Below are 18,230 nucleotides of genomic sequence, written 5' to 3'. Positions count from 1 at the left end.
GGGATGCAAGTATTTAGCTAAGAGCATAAGCCTTTCTCTCTCCAGGAAGTGCTGTCTGGATTATGCCTGCTCTAGTTTTTGAAATTTGTTATCCCCTTTTATGATCAACACTTGGTTCTCTGAGATACACACACCCATTCAATTAAGATAGAGTCAAGCCTGGCAACGGAAAGAACTTCTAAATATGTAAGGTTTTTATGTGTTTCTTTCCTGCTATTTATTTGTAATGTTCTTCATTTATGGCAAGCATCTTGATAAGTGGTGAGAATATTTGGTAGAGGGAGAGTACATTTGCTGATGATAGCTAAGGGTTTCATGAAAGACATGTGACTAATGTGGATACTCATGGTTAGAATTTGTGTAGAAAAGTATCAAAAATGGGAAACTGAATGCAAAGGCATACTACTTAAGTCTTTCCAGCTGGACCACTGGATTACCATTGAAATAGTAAGACAAATAGATTTATCTTCTATGTAATAAAAAGCTATCCCCAGATTTTCATAAAGAATATGTAATCCGCCACACCCGCGGATCCCGGCCCGCAGCAGCTCTCTGCTCCCAAACCGCGTGGGAGAGAGACCTCACCGCCTGATCAGGTGGGCACTCCTGAGGCTGCAGAGCGGAGGAGCCCACCAACACTGCCCACCCCTGCCCACATCCCTGGCCCAAGAGGCAACTGTATGGGGCCTCTGGGTTCCCGTAGGGGAGGGTCCAGGGGCGGCAGGATCCCTGCACCTGAGACACCGCCGGAACCTGAAGGAAACAGACCGGATAAACAATTCTCTGCACCCAAATCCCGTGGGAGGGAGAGCTAAACCTTCAGAGAGGCAGACAAGCCTGGGAAACCAGAAGAGACTGCACTCTGTGCACATCCAGACGCCAGAGGAAAACACCAAACGTCATCTGGAACCCTGGTGCACGGAGGCTCCCGGAAAGAGCGGCACAGATCTTCCCGGTTGCTGCCGCCGCGGAGAGGACTTAGGCAGTACCCCACGAGCAAACTTGAGCCTTGGAACCACAGGTAGGACCAACTTTTCCCCTGCAAGAAACCTGCCTGGTGAACTCAAGACACAGGCCCACAGGAACAGCTGAAGACCTGTAGAGAGGAAAAACTACACGCCCGAAAGCAGAACACTCTGTCCCCATAACTGGCTGAAAGAAAACAGGAAAACAGGTCTACAGCACTCCTGACACACAGGCTTATAGGACAGTCTAGCCACGGTCAGAAATAGCAGAACAAAGTAACACTAGAGATAATCTGATGGCGAGAGGCAAGCGCAGGAACCCAAGCAACAGAAACCAAGACTACATGGCATCATCGGAGCCCAATTCTCCCACCAAAGCAAACACGGAATATGCAAACATACCAGAAAAGCAAGATCTAGTTTCAAAATCATATTTGATCATGATGCTGGAGGACTTCAAGAAAGACATAAAGAACTCCCTTAGAGAACAAGTAGAAGCCTACAGAGAGGAATCGCAAAAATTCCTGAAAGAATTCCAGGAAAACACAATCAAACAGTTGAAGGAATTAAAAATGGAAATAGAAGCAATCAAGAAAGAACACATGGAAACAACCCTGGACATAGAAAATCAAAAGAAAAGACAAGGAGCTGTAGATACAAGCTTCACCAACAGAATACAAGAGATGGAAGAGAGAATCTCGGGAGCAGAAGATTCCATAGAAATCATTGACTCAACTGTCAAAGATAATGTAAAGCGGAAAAAGCTACTGGTCCAAAACATACAGGAAATCCAGGACTCAATGAGAAGATCAAACCTAAGGATAATAGGTATAGAAGAGAGTGAAGACTCCCAGCTCAAAGGACCAGTAAATATCTTCAACAAAATCATAGAAGAAAACTTCCCTAACCTAAAAAAAGAGATACCCATAGGCATACAAGAAGCCTACAGAACTCCAAATAGATTGGACCAGAAAAGAAACACCTCCCGTCACATAATTGTCAAAACACCAAACGCACAAAATAAAGAAAGAATATTAAAAGCAGGAAGGGAAAAAGGTCAAGTAACATATAAAGGCAGACCTATCAGAATCACACCAGACTTTTCGCCAGAAACTATGAAGGCCAGAAGATCCTGGACAGATGTCATACAGACCCTAAGAGAACACAAATGCCAGCCCAGGTTACTGTATACTGCAAAACTCTCAATTAACATAGATGGAGAAACCAAGATATTCCATGACAAAACCAAATTTACACAATATCTTTCTACAAATCCAGCACTACAAAGGATAATAAAGGGTAAAGCCCAACATAAGGAGGCAAGCTATACCCTAGAAGAAGCAAGAAACTAATCGTCTTGGCAACAAAACAAAGAGAATGAAAGCACACAAACATAACCTCAAATCCAAATATGAATATAACAGGAAGCAATAATCACTATTCCTTAATATCTCTCAACATCAATGGCCTCAACTCCCCAATAAAAAGACATAGATTAATAAACTGGATACGCAATGAGGACCCTGCATTCTGCTGCCTACAGGAAACACACCTCAGAGACAAAGACAGACACTACCTCAGAGTGAAAGGCTGGAAAACAATTTTCCAAGCAAATGGTCAGAAGAAGCAAGCTGGAGTAGCCATTCTAATATCAAATAAAATCAATTTTCAATTAAAAGTCATCAAAGAAGATAAGGAAGGACACTTCATATTCATCAAAGGAAAAATCCACCAAGATGAACTCTCAATCCTCATCTTCGATTGGTTTATATACAAGTGTGCAATTTCTAGGCTTGAAAGTAAAACGATGCTATCTGGTGCTGGATAGAGGAGCCTTATTTTTTATTATGGCAGCTTGCTATTTTTGTAACATGGTGATTTGGTTGAACACAATAAAGTACAGTAGTAACTGATCTCCCCCTCTTCCTGGATGAGTGAGGAGATGATTAAATGTTGATGTCAGCATCCATGAGCATATTCAGATGAGCTTCTGCTTCTGTTGAAAAGGATGCTGTGTTTGATTGTGGTCCGAAGCTTTGAAGCACTACTTGGCATCTCCTTCCTTGGAGGTCTCACTGTTTTAACATAACAGATTTGATAGCTTGTTGGTAAGGTGAGGTCCAGCTTGTCTCCACTAGGTCATCTTCATGTGGATCCGGTGGTTATACGGTTTTGTTCTAGGGATATTTCATTTTTTTAATAACGGTTTTAGCTGACATTCATGGAGAGAATGAATCCTTAGAAGTGTGCCACTAGTGAAAGGAAATCCTGTCTAGAGTATGTTTCTTTACAAAGCTGTGTCACACCATCCTTTGGGCCCTCTGCTGGAAAAGTAGAATCAAGTCTCAAATAATGCCTTTTAAATTGTATCCTCTAGTATTATAGATGTAGGACAGTACTGTATCATACCTCTGTGGATGTAAAATAGCTTGTACCTGCTTTATGATACGTAGTAGTGACCGTGCTTTATCAGAGCTGTTTTTAATGATGTTGCTCAGAATGTTTTCTTTCCAGATGATGATTGAGAAGCTAATTAAAAAAAATGGTGCCAGGTACCACAAGAGTAACAGAACTGTGCTGTTTTCTCGGGTTTTGTTTTTTTACTTTTTTTTTTTAATGGAGTGTGCTGGATGTCTCTACAGTTTTGTTCAGATGACTGCAGAACCTGGAAAAGCTGTTGCTGCTGTTGATGCATAACACACTGCTATTATTGGTCTTTTTATATAAATATAAATATATATATACAAAAAAAAGAATATGTAATCCTTGCTAAGAATCTAAATTGCCACTTCTTCAGGATATTTTAAGTTCATTTTATATAAACAAAGACTTGATATCATTCCATATTTTTTGGGAGGATTTTGGTTTTCTCAGTAGACGATGTACCCTTATGAGCAGGAAATTTCTTCTTTTTATTTGTCTTGGAGTATGTAGTATTAACTGAATTTATTTGCAAAGTGTCTGTCTTAGGGTTTTGAATGCTATGATAAAACACCATGACCGGTGCTGGAGCCACTGTCGCCGAGCCCATGCCACACTGCTGCTGCTTGCCAGTCGTCCCTCATTGTCCACTATCAGTCCCAAAAGATTCAAAGTCAAAGATGACAGCCCTCAAGGACCAGCTGATTGTGAGTCTTCTTAAGGAAGAACAGGTCCCCCAGAACAAGATTATAGTTGTTGGGGTTGGTGCTGTTGGCATGACTTGTGCCATCAGTATCTCAATGAAGGACTTGGCCGATGAGCTTGCCCTTGTTTATGTCATGGAAGACAAGCTAAAGGGAGAGATGATGGATCTCCAGCACAGCAGCCTTTTCCTTAAGACACCAAAAATTGTCTCCAGCAAAGACTATGGTGTGACTGCAAACTCTAAGTGGATCATTATCACAGCGGGGGCCTGTAAGCAAGAGGGAGAGAGCTGGTTCAATTTGGTCCAGTGAAACGTGAACATCTTCAAATTCATCATTCCGAACATTGTGAAGTACAGTCCACAGTGCAAGCTGCTCATAGTCTCAAATCCAGGGGATATCTTGAACTATGTGGCTTGGAAGATCAGTGGCTTCCCCAAAAGCAGAGTTATTGGAAGTGGTTGCAATTTGGATTCAGCTCGGTTCTGTTATCTGATGGGAGAAAGGCTGGGAGTTCACCCACTGAGCTGTCACAGGTGGGTCGTGGGAGAGCATGGTGAATCCAGTGTGCCTGTATGGAGTGGTGTGAGCGTTGCCAGTGTCTCTCTCTGAACCTAGAACTGGGCACAGATGCAGACATGAGCAGTGGAAGGATGTTCACAAGCAGGTGGTTGACAGTGCATACGAGGTGATCAAGCTGAAGGGTACACATCCTGGGCCATTGGCCTCTCCATGGCAGACGTGGCTGAGAGCATAATGAAGAACCTTAGGTGGGTGCATCCCATTTCCACCATGATTAGGGGTCTCTATGAAATCAATGATAGTGTCTTTCTCAGTGTCCCATGTATCTTGGGACAAAATGGAGTCTCAGATGTTGTGAAGGTGACACTGACTCCTGAGGAGGAGACTGGCCTGAAAAAGAGTGCAGATACCCTCTGGAGAATCCAGAAGGAGCTGCAGTTCTAAAGTCTTCCCAGTGTCCTAGCACTTCACTCTCCAGACTGCAGCATGGTTTCTATGGAGAACATACACTTCTCATCTGAGCTGTGGTTAGTCCAGTTGTGTTGAGGTGGTCTGGGGGAAATCTCAGTTCCCACAGCTCTACCCTACTGCTAAGTGGTACTTGTGTAGTGGTAACCTGGTTAGTGTAAGAGTTCCACTGTCTCCAAGACATTGCCAACTGTGTTCAGGCTTTGATTAACCTGTGAGCCTGCTGCATTGTTGCACTGCGCATCCTCACCAAACATGCCTAGGCCATGAGTTCCCAGTTAGTTTTAATCTGGCTCCAGTGTGTAAATCCATCATGCATATCTTGTGCATAAGTGTTCTGCAGGATATTTTCTGTATTATATGTGTCTGCAGGGTGCATTGCGAGATTGTGTGAAATGTAAAAGCTACATATGGATGACAGAATCAACCACTCAAGTGTCAGGCTAAGGAAAACACCAAATAAACCTTGAAGGGTGAAAAAAAAAACCAAAATGACCAAAAGTGTCTGGGAGAAAAGGGTTTATTTCAAACTACAGTTTACAAGCTGTGGTTCGTCATACAATAAAGTCAAGGTAGGAACTGGGAGGCAGGAAATGATGCAGAGGTCACAGAGTGCTGCTCACTGGCTTGCTTCTCATAGCTTGATCAGCCTGATTTCTTATACCATCCAGGGATACCAGTCCAAGTGTGGTAATAGCCCCAGGGTGTTAGGCCCTCCCACAGCCATCATCAACCAAGAAAATGTATCACAGGGATGCCCACAGGCAAATCTTGTGGGAGCATTTTCTCAACTGATGTTCCCTCCTGCAAAATGACTATAGCTTGGGTCAAGATGACCTACAATGAGCCAGCACAAGACCCTCATTTTAAAGACCTATTTCAATCATACATGGTAGTCTTTTAAACAGTACATCAGCATGAAAGGCTGGAAAAACAACTTTCCAAGCAAATGGTCTGAAGAAACAACTTGGAGTAGCCATTCTAATATCGAATAAAATCTTTTTTCAACTAAAAGTCATCAAAAAAGATAAGGAAGGACACTTCATATTCATCAAAGGAAAAATCCACCAAGATGAACTCTCAATCCTAAATATCTATGCTCCAAATACAAGGGCACCTACATACATAAAAGAAACCTTACTAAAGCTCAAAGCACATACTGCACCTCACAGAATAATAGTAGGAGATTTCAACACCCCACTCTCATCAATGGACAGATCATGGAAAGAGAAATTAAACAGAGACATAGACAGATTAAGAGAAGTCATGAACCAAATGGACTTATCAGATATTTATAGAACATTCTACCCTAAAACAAAAGGATGTATATTCTTCTTACCACCTCATGGTACTTTCTCCAAAATTGATCATATAAATTGTCATAAAACAGGCCTCAACAGATACAGAAAGATAGAAATAATCCCATGCGTCCTATCAGACCACCACGGGGTTAAGCTGGTCTTCAATAACAATAAGGGAAGAATGCCCACATATATATGGAAGTTGAACAATGCTCTACTCAATGATAACCTGGTCAAGGAAGAAATAAAGAAAGAAATTAAAGACTTCTTAGAATTTAATGAAAATGAAGGTACAGCATACCCAAACTTATGGGACACAATGAAAGCTATGCTAAGAGGAAAAAATAGCTCTGAGTGCCTGCAGAAAGAAACAGGAGAGAGTATATATCAGCAGCTTGACAGCACACCCAAAAGCTCTAGAACAAAAAGAAGCAAATACACCCAGAAGGAGTAAAGGCAGGAATAATCAAACCCAGAACTGAAATCAACCAACTAGAAACAAAAAGGATCATACAAAGAATCAACAGAACCAAAAGTTGGTTCTTTGAGAATATCAACAAGATAGATAAACCCTTAGCCAGATTAACGAGAGGACACAGAGAGTGTGTACAAATTAACAAAATCAGAAATGAAAAGGGAGATAGAACTATAGAATCAGAGGAAAATAAAAAAATCATCAGATCCTACTACAAAAGCCTATATTCAACAAAACTTGAAAATCTGCAGGAAATGGACAATTTCCTACACAGATACCAAGTACTAAAGTTAAATCAGGAATAGATAAACCATTTAAACAACCCCATAACTCCTAAAGAAATAGAAGCAGTCATTAAAGGTCACCCAACCAAAAAGAGCCCAGGTCCAGACAGGTTTAGTGCAGTATTCTATCCAACCTTCATAGAAGACCTCATACCAATACTATCCAAACTATTCCACAAAATTGAAGCAGATGGAGCACTACTGAATTCCTTCTATGAAGCCACAATTACTCTTATACCTAAACCACACAAAGACACAACAAAGAAAGAGAACTTCAGACCAATTTCCCTTATGAATATCGACGCAAAAATACTCAATAAAATTCTGGCAATCGGAATCCAAGAGCACATCAAAACAATCATCCACCATGATCAAGTAGGCCTCATCCCAGGCATGCAGGGATGGTTTAATATACGGAAAACCATTAACATGATCCATTATATAAACAAACTGAAAGAACAAAACCACATGATCAATTCATTAGATGCTGAGAAAGCATTTGACAAAATTCAACACCCCTTCATGATAAAAGTCCTGGAAAGAATAGGAATTCAAGGCCCATACCAAAACATAGTAAAAGCCATATACAGCAAACCAGTTGCTAACATCAAACTAAATGGAGAGAAACTTGAAGCAATCCCACTAAAATCAGGGACTAGACAAGGTTGCCCACTCACTCCCTACTTATTCAGGTTGCCCACTCTCTCCCTACTTATTCAATATAGTTCTTGATGTTCTAGCCAGAGCAATCAGACAACAAAAGGAGATCAAAGGGATACAGAACGGAAAGGAAGAAGTCAAAGTATCACTATTTGAAGATGATATGATAGTATATTTAAGTGATCCCAAAAGTTCCACCAGAGAACTACTAAACCTGAAAAAAACACCTTCAGTAAAGTGGCTGGGTATAAAATTAACTCAAACAAATCAGTAGCCTTCCTCTACACAAAAGAGAATCAAGCAGAGAAAGAAATTAGGGAAACAACACCATTCATAATAGTCCCAAATAATATGAAATACCTCTTGGTGACTTTAACCAAGCAAGTAAAAGATCTGTATGATAAGAACTTCAAGCCTCTGAAGAAAGAAATTGAAGAAGACCTCAGAAGATGGAAAGATCTCCCATGCTCATGGATTGGCAGGATTAATATAGTAAAAATGGCCATTTTACCAAGCGATCTACAGATTCAATGCAATCCCCATCAAAATACCAATCCAGTTCTTCAGAGAGGCAGACAGAACAATTTGCAAATTCCTCTGGAATAACAAAAACCCAGGATAGCTAAAACTATCCTCAACAATAAAAGGACTTCAGGGGGAATCACTATCCCTGATCTCAAGCCGTATTACTGAGCAATAGTGATAAAAACTGCATGGTATTGGTACAGAGACAGACAGATAGACAAGGGGAATAGAATTGAAGACCCAGAAATGAACCCACACATCTATGGTCACTTGATTTTTGACAAAGGAGCCAAAACCATCCAATGGAAAAAAGATAGCATTTTCAGCAAATGGTGCTGGTTCAACTGGAGGTAACCATGTAGAAGAATGCAGATCAGTCCATGCTTATCACCCTGTACAAAGCTTAAGTCCAAGTGGATCAAGGACCTCCACATCAAACCAGATACACTCAAACTAATGGAAGAAAAAGTGGGGAAGCATCTGGAACACATGGGCACTAGAGACAATTTCCTGTGAAAGACCCCTTCCAGAAAAGGGATTATACAAGCCTAGCCCTAGGCCCTCAAACATAGAAATGACAGATGAATTTTAATACACAGGCCTGGAACTAAAATAAGCCTTATGAGAAAGTTCAAGAAGTTCATATGAGTCCCAAGCTTTGTGGGACAAGCTGACCCAGCATTTAGACAAAATAGCCCAGAAAAGAAAACAAAATACAGAAACTAGACTAAAATATGGGCATTGCTCCATGGGCCACCTGGCAGGGAAAAAGAAACAGTCCCTGACCCCCTGAGAGACCCGACCACCATGTGCTTTTTGCTAACTCATTGTTATGATTATAGCCAAAATAGGTAATGTACACGTATGTTTCATTTATTCCACCAATCACATCCCTGTAACCATGCATCTGCTTCTGTAAGCCTGCTTCTGCTCCCCAAAATACTATAAAAAGCCTACCCTGGATCTGTTAGGCACGCCAGTCTAGTCTTCCGAATTGACTGGGACGCCCACAGATACCTGAGCTTCCTGATCAATAAAAATCCTCTTGCACATTGCAGCCTGTGGACTCGGACTGGTCATTGGGGCTTGAGGATCTCCCTCCTGAGGGAAGATTCTCTCTGAGAGTCTTACACCTGAACAAAACACCAATGGCTTATGCTCTAAGATCAAGAATCGACAAATCGGATCTCATAAAACTGCAAAACATCTGTAAGGCAAAGGAAAATTTTTTTTAGGACAAAACGACAACCAACAGATTCGGAAAAGATCTTTACCAATCCTACAACAGATAGAGGTCTTATATCCAAAATATACAAAAAACTCAAGAAGTTAGACTGCAGGGAGACGAATAACCCTATTAAAAAATGGGGTTCAGAGCTAAACAAAGAATTCACAGCTGAGGAATGCCGAATGGCTGAGAAACACCTAAAGAAATGTTCAACATCTTTAGTCATAAGGGAAATGCAAATCAAAACAACCCTGAGATTTCACCTCACACCAGTGAGAATGGCTAAGATCAAAAACTCAGGTGACAGCAGATGCTGGTGAGGATGCAGAGAAAGAGGAACACTCCTCCATTGTTGGTGGGATTGCAGACTGGTACAACCATTCTGGAAATCAGTCTGGAGGTTCCTCAGAAAATTAGACATTGAACTACCTGAGGACCTAGCTAGACCTCTCTTGGGCATATACCCACAAGATGCCCCAACGTATAAAAAAGACACGTGCTCCACTGTGTTCATAGCAGCCCTATTTATAATAGCCAGAAGCTGGAAAGAGCCCAGATGCCCTTCAACAGAGAAATGGATACAGAAAATGTGGTACATCTACACAATGGAATATTACTCAGCTATGAAAAACAATGACTTTATGAAATTCATAGGCAAATGGATTGAACTGGAAAATATCATCCTGAGTGAGGTAACCCAATCACAGAAAAACACACCTGGTATGCCCTCATTTTTAAGTGGATATTAGCCCAAATGCTTGAATTACCCTAGATGCACAGAACACATGAAACTCAAGAAGGATGACCAAAATGTGAATGCTTCACTCGTTCTTTAAAAGGGGTACAAGAATACCCTTGGGAGGGAATAGGGAGGCAAAGTTTAGAACAGAGGCAGAAAGAACACCCATTCAGAGCCTGCCCCACATGTGGCCTATACATATACAGCCACCTAATTAGATAAGATGGATGAAGCAAAGAAGTGCAGGCCAACAGGAACTGGATGTAGATCTCTCCTGAGAGACACAACCAGAATACAACAAATACGTAGGCGAATGCCAGCAGCAAACCACTGACTGAGAATGGGCCTCCAGTTGAAGGAATCAGAGAAAGGACTGGAAGAGCTTGAAGGGGCTCGAGTCTCCACATGAACAACAATGCCATCCAACCAGAGCTTCCGGGGACTAAGCCACTACCCAAAGACTATACATGGACTGACCCTGGGCTCCAATCTCATAGGTAGCAATGAATAGCCTAGTAAGAGCACCAGTGGAAGGAGAAGCCCTTGGTCCTGCCAAGAGTGAATCCCCAGTGAACGTGGTTGTTCTGGGGAGGGTGGAGTGTGGTAATGGGGGAGGATGGGAAGAGGAACATTCATATAGAAGGGGAGGGGGAGGGGTTAGGGTGATGTTGGCCTGGAAACCGGGAAGGGGAATAACAATCAAAATCTAAATAAGAAATACTCAAGTTAATTAAGATGGAGAAAAAAAAAACAAAAAAATACATCATATTTTATATGTCTTTATTTTTAAATATTCTATGTCTTTCTCTTTAAATATTCAATTTAGTATTGTAAGATATGAACCCATGATTGGAGTGTAATGTTCTTATTTCTTACTATGTCCTACTTATACAAGTTATTGTCATATATTCATTTAAAAACCGAAATGCAGTGCTAACTCATGTTTATTTTAGCTTCATAGTGTCTCAAGTTCTAGGCCAGGGATTTCAATATTTGTTGTGAAATTGTTGGAACCTTACCATAAAATATTCACCAAATGTGGAAACTATGTTAGGAAAAGTTGGCACTCTGAGGAATAAACTCAACTCCTTTTGAGATTTGTAGCTATTTCCCAACTTGTCTTGTGGAACAACTTTGTCATGTCTTATAATGGTAACTGTTTGTTGCCAAGTGTGAGTTGTAATCAGAATGAGTTGTGGAATCATAACTCTGATGTGTCACTTTTAGATTTGGCACGAAGTAAGGGCTTCTGTTTTTGAAAAGAGAGAGTGGAGGACAGGTTGTTATTGTAAATTTCCATATTAAATGTGTCCACTCTTCATCCATACTTCTTTTTCCAAGACTGGATTCAGTTTGCTTCCTTGTGTGCTCACAACATCTGCTGATCTTCCTATCATGATGTTTACCCTACTGTATTTACTTAATGGACACAAGTGCCTACTTCTTATACACTGAGTGGACTTGATCAATGGCAAAGACTGACTCATAGTCATCTCTGTCTGACTCATGGCTGCTGAAACACTTAAAAAAATTGTGAGTACTTAACATTTGTTTAATTGAACTCATAAAATAATATTAAAGACAAATTACTTTCTACCATCTATGGTTTTAATTTTTAAATAAGTATCATTCATTTAATTTTTTACAACTCAATTCACAGTTTACAGATAACAAGGAACAATGAAGTATCCAGTATGTTTGGAATCAAAGATCTTTTATCTTATTTTTATTTTTAAATTGTTTGTGTGTGTTTCCTGGAACTAGAATTACAGGCAGTTGTGAATCACCATGTGTCCTGTTTAAATGTCCTGGGATGTGAACCCAGATCTTCTGCAAGAGCAGCAAGTGTTTTTAAGAAGTGAGCCATCTCTCTATCTCCAGAGTTCAAAATTATAAAGCTGACAAGTGGCAGAGGCAAGATAGAAACTCTTGACTTCAGAAACAATTACTATGGTATATATGAATTTTTTTATTTTATTAAAACTGCCTCTCTCAGGAGCCTGATATAGCTGTCCCCTGAGAGGCTCTGCCAGAGCACAACAAATCCAGAGGCAGATGCTAGCAGCAAACCATTGAACTGAGAACGAGGTTGCCATTGGAGGAGTTGGAGAAAGTACTGAAGGGCCTGAAGGGGTTACAGCCCCATAAGGACAACAATGCCAACCAACCAGAGCTCCAAGGGACTAAACCACCATTCAAAGAGTACCTATGGACTCATGGCTTCAGCTGCATATGTAGCAGAGGATGGCCTTTCTGGGCACCAATGAGAGAAGCCCTTGGTCCTGTCAAGGCTAGAACCCCCAGTGTAGGGGAATGTGGGAGTAGGGGGAGGGAAGGGGTCGGTGTATGGGTGGGGGGACACCCTCATAGAAGAAGGGGGGATGGGATAAAGGAGTTATGGACAGAAAACCAGGAAGTGTAAATAAAATATTTCAATTAAAAACACTTCATTCATATATATTTAATATATATAATATATTATATATACATAATATATTTGTATAAGATCTACTTAATTATGGGTAGATTTTGGAAGGGTAAAGGATTCATTTCTCTTGGAATTCAGCTATTGTATCTCAGTGTTTTTTCTTACTTCTTCATACATTTGTTGTAGCACTGACAAATTATAAGGTAGTTAAATGTCTTTATTTAGTACCCAGTCTCAAGTACTTCATTAGAGTGATGAAAAGGGGACAGATTTATCATATTTCTTTGTACATAATTTTGTTGAATTTGTGTACACATATGTATTTCAGAACCATGTGCTCTTGTGTATTTAACATAAGAGTGTGTATATTACACCATGTGATTGTTTGCTTAATGATATGTCCTGGTTGTTGCTTCATGTCAAAATATATAGATCTGCTTTTATTATACTGCTTTCATCTATAATATTCAGAATTATGGCTGGCAGTTCACTTTTTATCTATTTCTCTACTGATTGTTATTTAACCATCAGTTATCTTTGGGAGATACTGTAGAGAACAATGAAAGGTATTATTTTTAAGTATAGACTTTTTTTCAGGGTTGATAATAAATTGTTCAACAGAATTTACTCATTTTACTGTAATAGATTTGGGACAAATTGTTTCCCCAAGGCATAACAATGACCATAGTAGTTTTTAAATACAGAAGATTAATTACATAAATGGAAAGATATGCTGCATTCCCAAATGGAAAGGCTCAATTTTTAAAAGATTACAATTTTCCCCAAGTTATGTTTAGTTTTACAATATGCTAATAGAATTTTATATAGGTTCACAGTGTCTATGGTGTGAACATTAGTTTTAGGCATAAAATTGCTTTTAAGGACTAAGTTGATCATAAGTACCATGGGTTTAGAAACAGAGAGGCTGTACTTACTGGTAGCTGCTATTTATTGATATTGCCTCTAATGACATACTAACCCTGCAAGAGTCACATTTACTAAGACAGATATTGGAATGTGCAGTCTAACTTCAAAGACTTCTAACTAAGCTCTACTGCCTCTATAACTCAAGCCACTTATGCAAATAGTATCAGGTGGTTATAATCTCACATAAATGTAGCATTCTATTGCTGAGAGCATCTTTTATTATATATTTTTGCTAGCCTTATTCACTATTGTCTTGGAAATTAATGATAGAGTGATATTTGAATCTACAAGTGTATAATATGACTTGGTGTCCATCCTCCTCTAGTCTTTCTTCTCCACGTTCTTTCATTTCTCCTCTTTCTTCTCCTTACCCATCCTGTCCTCCTTTCCTAATCATTCTGATCCATGTTGAGCCTGTCAAAATCTCATAAGTTCAGAGTCCTGGTTTTTCCACAGGAGGAAAAGAAATGGCATTTTTCCACAGTGCTATATCTAATTTTAGCATTGTTTGTGCAGTGACTTCGAAAGTATGTTTTCACATTGCTGTTAGTCTCCTTATGTAACTCTTTTCAGTTAAGCAACAATCAAATGTTTAAAACATGTATAAAGGAAAAAATGACCTAATACAACAAAATTTAGTGAATATTGAATGAACTCCTACTATGTGTCAACATAGTAACATACCTTGTGTTGACACAAGTAAAACATGCAGATAAAATGTAAGGCAAAAGCAAACATTAATACTAAAAGCATATTTGATGGTAATGAAAAACATCCTTGAAAATTTCTCAGTAGATGATATAATTTTTTTCTGGAAAGAGAATGTATATAATTCTGGACTTACTTTTACAGGATGATGATTTTATTCTATTTTATTAAAACAATCATTTTTGCAGTGCAGAGGACCAAAGTCAGGGCCTTTTGCATGTTAGGCGAGTGCTGTATTAGAATTCCAGCCCAACTTTTAGTTTTATTTTAAAGAATTGAAAGAAAACTTTAAGGTTACTTCTATGTTTTATTCTTTTTCTCTTTTAGTTGCCTGAAATAACTTACTGGTACTCATGTTCTGTGGTAACAATTAACTTGAAATAATTGGAGCACCAAGTGTTTCCACCTGGATAAAGACTTATGTTCAAAGTTTCCCTCCTTCCTTCCTTCCTTCCTTCCTTCCTTCCTTCCTTCCTTCCTTCTTTCCTTCCTTCTTCCCTCCCTCCCTTTTTCCTTCCTTCTTTCTTTTTCTCCTTTATTCCCTTCTTTTGGAGTTACATACTCTTTGACATAAAAGTAAGATTATAATATGTTGAGTAATGTGTATTCAATAAAGCACATTTTGTAGGGAGCAGCACATGTAGATAAAAGATGGCGCTGACATCTGGTGGTCGTTTGTGGTTAACACCCACAAAGCACATGTCCTGACATTTCTCAGGCAGTTCAGGGTGGAGTGATATTCATGCTAATGAGGTATTTCATGCTCCACCAATCCCTAGAGGACAAGTATATAGCAATAGCCTGTTTTGTATATAAGGCTGGTGCCTTTGTTGCTCGGGGTCCCCGTATCAAGAATGAGGTGTTCCTGCAATAAAGGCTGTTGAGAAGAATCCAACGGTGTTGCGTCTTCCTTGCTGGATGAGGTGGGCGTTGCAACATTTCAGTAGGCATTATGCGTTTTTAAATTACATTTTATTTCTTTAATTGTGCATTCTTGTTTCTCTCTCTCTCTCTCTCTCTCTCTCTCTCTCTCTCTCTCTCTCTCTCTCCCCAAATTTGCACATTCATGAAGCATACTGTTCATGTAGAAGTCAATTAACAACTTCTGAAATTCATTTCTTTTCTGTCTTATGGGTCCAAAGTATCATTCTCGGTTTATTAGGCTTGTGTATTTTTCAGATTAATCATCTTAATATTCCTTAGTAGGAATTTTAATAATTATACACAATTAATATGGTGTGGTTTGATTATCAATACACCTCACAGTTTCCTGTTGAACAATTAGTAGATTGATCTGGTGGCAGTCTTTTCAAAGCCGGTGGAAAATTAAGCACATGGTGTCGCATTAGAAAAAGTATTTTACAGCATGGAATCTTTTTTTTTTTATTTTTTTCGGAGCTGGGGACCGAACCCAGGGCCTTGTGCTTCCTAGGCAAGCGCTCTACCGCTGAGCTAAATCCCCAGCTTGGGAGGGCAGCAATGGTGGGAGGGTTGGGAGGGGAACACCCATAAGGAAGGGGAGGGGGGAGGGGGATGTTTGCCCGGAAACCGGGAAAGGGAATAACACTCGAAATGTATATAAGAAATACTGAAGTTAATAAAAAAAAATAAAAGAAATAAAAAAAAAAAGAAAAAGTATTTTGCCAAATGCTTTCCCAGCATCTTATGAGATGATCATGTATTTTTTTTCTTCAAGTGTGTGTATATAGTGGATTACATGAATGAATTTTGCTGTATTGAACCATCCCTGCATATCTGGGATGAAGCCTACTTGATCATGATAGATGATTGTTTTGATTGTTTTGTGTTCTTGGATTGATTTGCGGGAACTTTATTGAGTATTTTAGCATCAATATTTATAAGGGAAATTGGTCTGAAGTTCTCTTTATTTGTTGGGTCTTTGAAAACTCGATGCCCCAGTGTAGGGGAATGCCAGGGTAGGGAGGCAGGAGAGAATGGGTGGGTGGGGGAGCACTGCCATGGAGGCAGGGGTTGGGAATATGGAGTAGGAGGTTTTCAGAGAGGAAACCAGGAAGGAGGATAATATTTGAAATGTAGATAAAGAAAGCATTCAATAAAAACTGAAAAAAAAAAAAAAGAAAGACATCCGGTTTTTAGTGGGAGTCCTAAACCCGCGGATCCCTGCCCACAGAAGCTTGCTGCTCCCAAACCCCGTGGGAGGGAGACCTCACCGCCTGGACAGGGGGGCACTCCTGAGACTGCAGAGCAGAAGAGGCCACCAACACTGCCCACCCCTGCCCACATCCCTGGCCCAAGAGGAAACCGTATATGGCCTCTGGGTTGCCATAGAGGAGAGCCCAGGAGCAGCAGGTCCACTGCGTCTGAGACACAACCAGAACCTGAAGGGACTGACCAGATAAACAGTTCTCTGCACCCAAATCCCATGGGAGGGAGAGCTAAACCTTCAGACAGGCAGACACGCCTGGGAAACCAGAAGAGACTACACTCTGCACACATCTCTGACTCCAGAGGAAAACACCAAAGGCCATCTGGAACTAGGGTGCATGGAAGCTCCCGGAAAGGGTGGCGCAGATCTTCCTGGTTGCTGCCGCCGCGGAGAGCTCATAGGCAGCACCCAACGAGCAAACTTGAGCCTCGGGACCACAGGTAAGACAAACCTTCCTACTTCAAGCGACCTGCCTAGTGGACTCAGAACACAGGCCCACAGGAACAGATGAAGACCTGTAGATAGGAAAAACTACACACCCGAAAGTAGAATACTCTGTCCCTATAACTGGCTGAAAGAAAACAGGAAAACAGGTCTACAGCACCCCTGACACACAGGCTTATAGGACAGTCTAGCCACTGTCAGAAATAGAAGAACAAAGTAAAACTAGATATAATCTGATGGCGAGAGGCAAACGCAGGAATCCAAGCAACAGAAACCAAGACTACATGGCATCATCGGAGCCCAATTCTCCCACCAAAGCAAACACTGAATATCCAAACACACCAGAAAAGCAAGATCTACTTTCAAAATCATATTTGATCATGATGCTAGACGACTTCAAGAAAGACGTGAAGAACTCCCTTAGAGAAAGACAGGAAAACATAAATAAACAAGTAGAAGTCTACAGAGAGGAATCAAAAAATCCCTGAAAGAATTCCAGGAAAACACAATCAAACAGTTGAAGGAATTAAAAATCGAGATAGAAGCAATCAAGAAAGAACACAGGGAAACAACCCTGGATATAGAAAACCAAAAGAAAAGACAAGGAGCCGTAGATACAAGCTTCACCAACAGAATACAGGAGATGGAAGAGAGAATCTCTGGAGCAGAAGATTCCATAGAAATCATCGACTCAACTGTCAAAGATAATGTAAAGTGGAAAAAGCTACTGGTCCAAAACATACAGGAAATCCAGAACTCAATGAGAAGATCAAAACTAAGGATAATAGGTATAGAAGAGAGTGAAGACTCCCAGCTCAAAGGACCAGTAAATATCTTCAACAAAATCATAGAAGAAAAATAAAAAAGGAAAAAAAATCATAGAAGAAAACTTCCCTACCCTAAAGAAAGAGATACCCATAAGCATACAAGAAGCCTACAGAACTCCAAATAGATTGGACCAGAAAAGAAACACCTCCCGTTACATTATAGTCAAAACACCAAAAGTACAAAATAAAGAAAGAATATTAAAAGCAGTAAAGGAAAAGGTCAAGTAACATATGAAGGCAGACCTATCAGAATTACACCAGACTTTTCGCCAGAAATTATGAAGGCCAGAAGATCCTGGACAGATGTCATACAGACCCTAAGAGAACACAAATGCCAGCCAAGGTTACTATATCCTGCAAAACTCTCAATAAACATAGATGGAGAAACCAAGATATTCCATGACAATACCAAATTT

At 40.1% G+C, this 18,230-nt stretch overlaps 1 pseudogene; it reads left to right on the top strand.

The window, feature by feature from the left end:
• The first annotated feature begins 4,066 nt into the window (after nt 1-4,066).
• Nucleotides 4,067-5,077, top strand: Ldha-ps8 (lactate dehydrogenase A, pseudogene 8; annotated as a pseudogene).
• The last annotated feature ends 13,153 nt before the right edge of the window (nt 5,078-18,230 follow it).

The sequence above is a fragment of the Rattus norvegicus genome, chromosome X (assembly GCF_021556685.1).
Source record: "Rattus norvegicus strain SHRSP/BbbUtx chromosome X, alternate assembly SHRSP_T2T, whole genome shotgun sequence".
In the NCBI taxonomy this organism is placed as follows: domain Eukaryota; kingdom Metazoa; phylum Chordata; class Mammalia; order Rodentia; family Muridae; genus Rattus; species Rattus norvegicus.
Note: the sequence above shows the minus strand (reverse complement) of the source record. Positions and strands in the feature narration are given on the sequence as shown.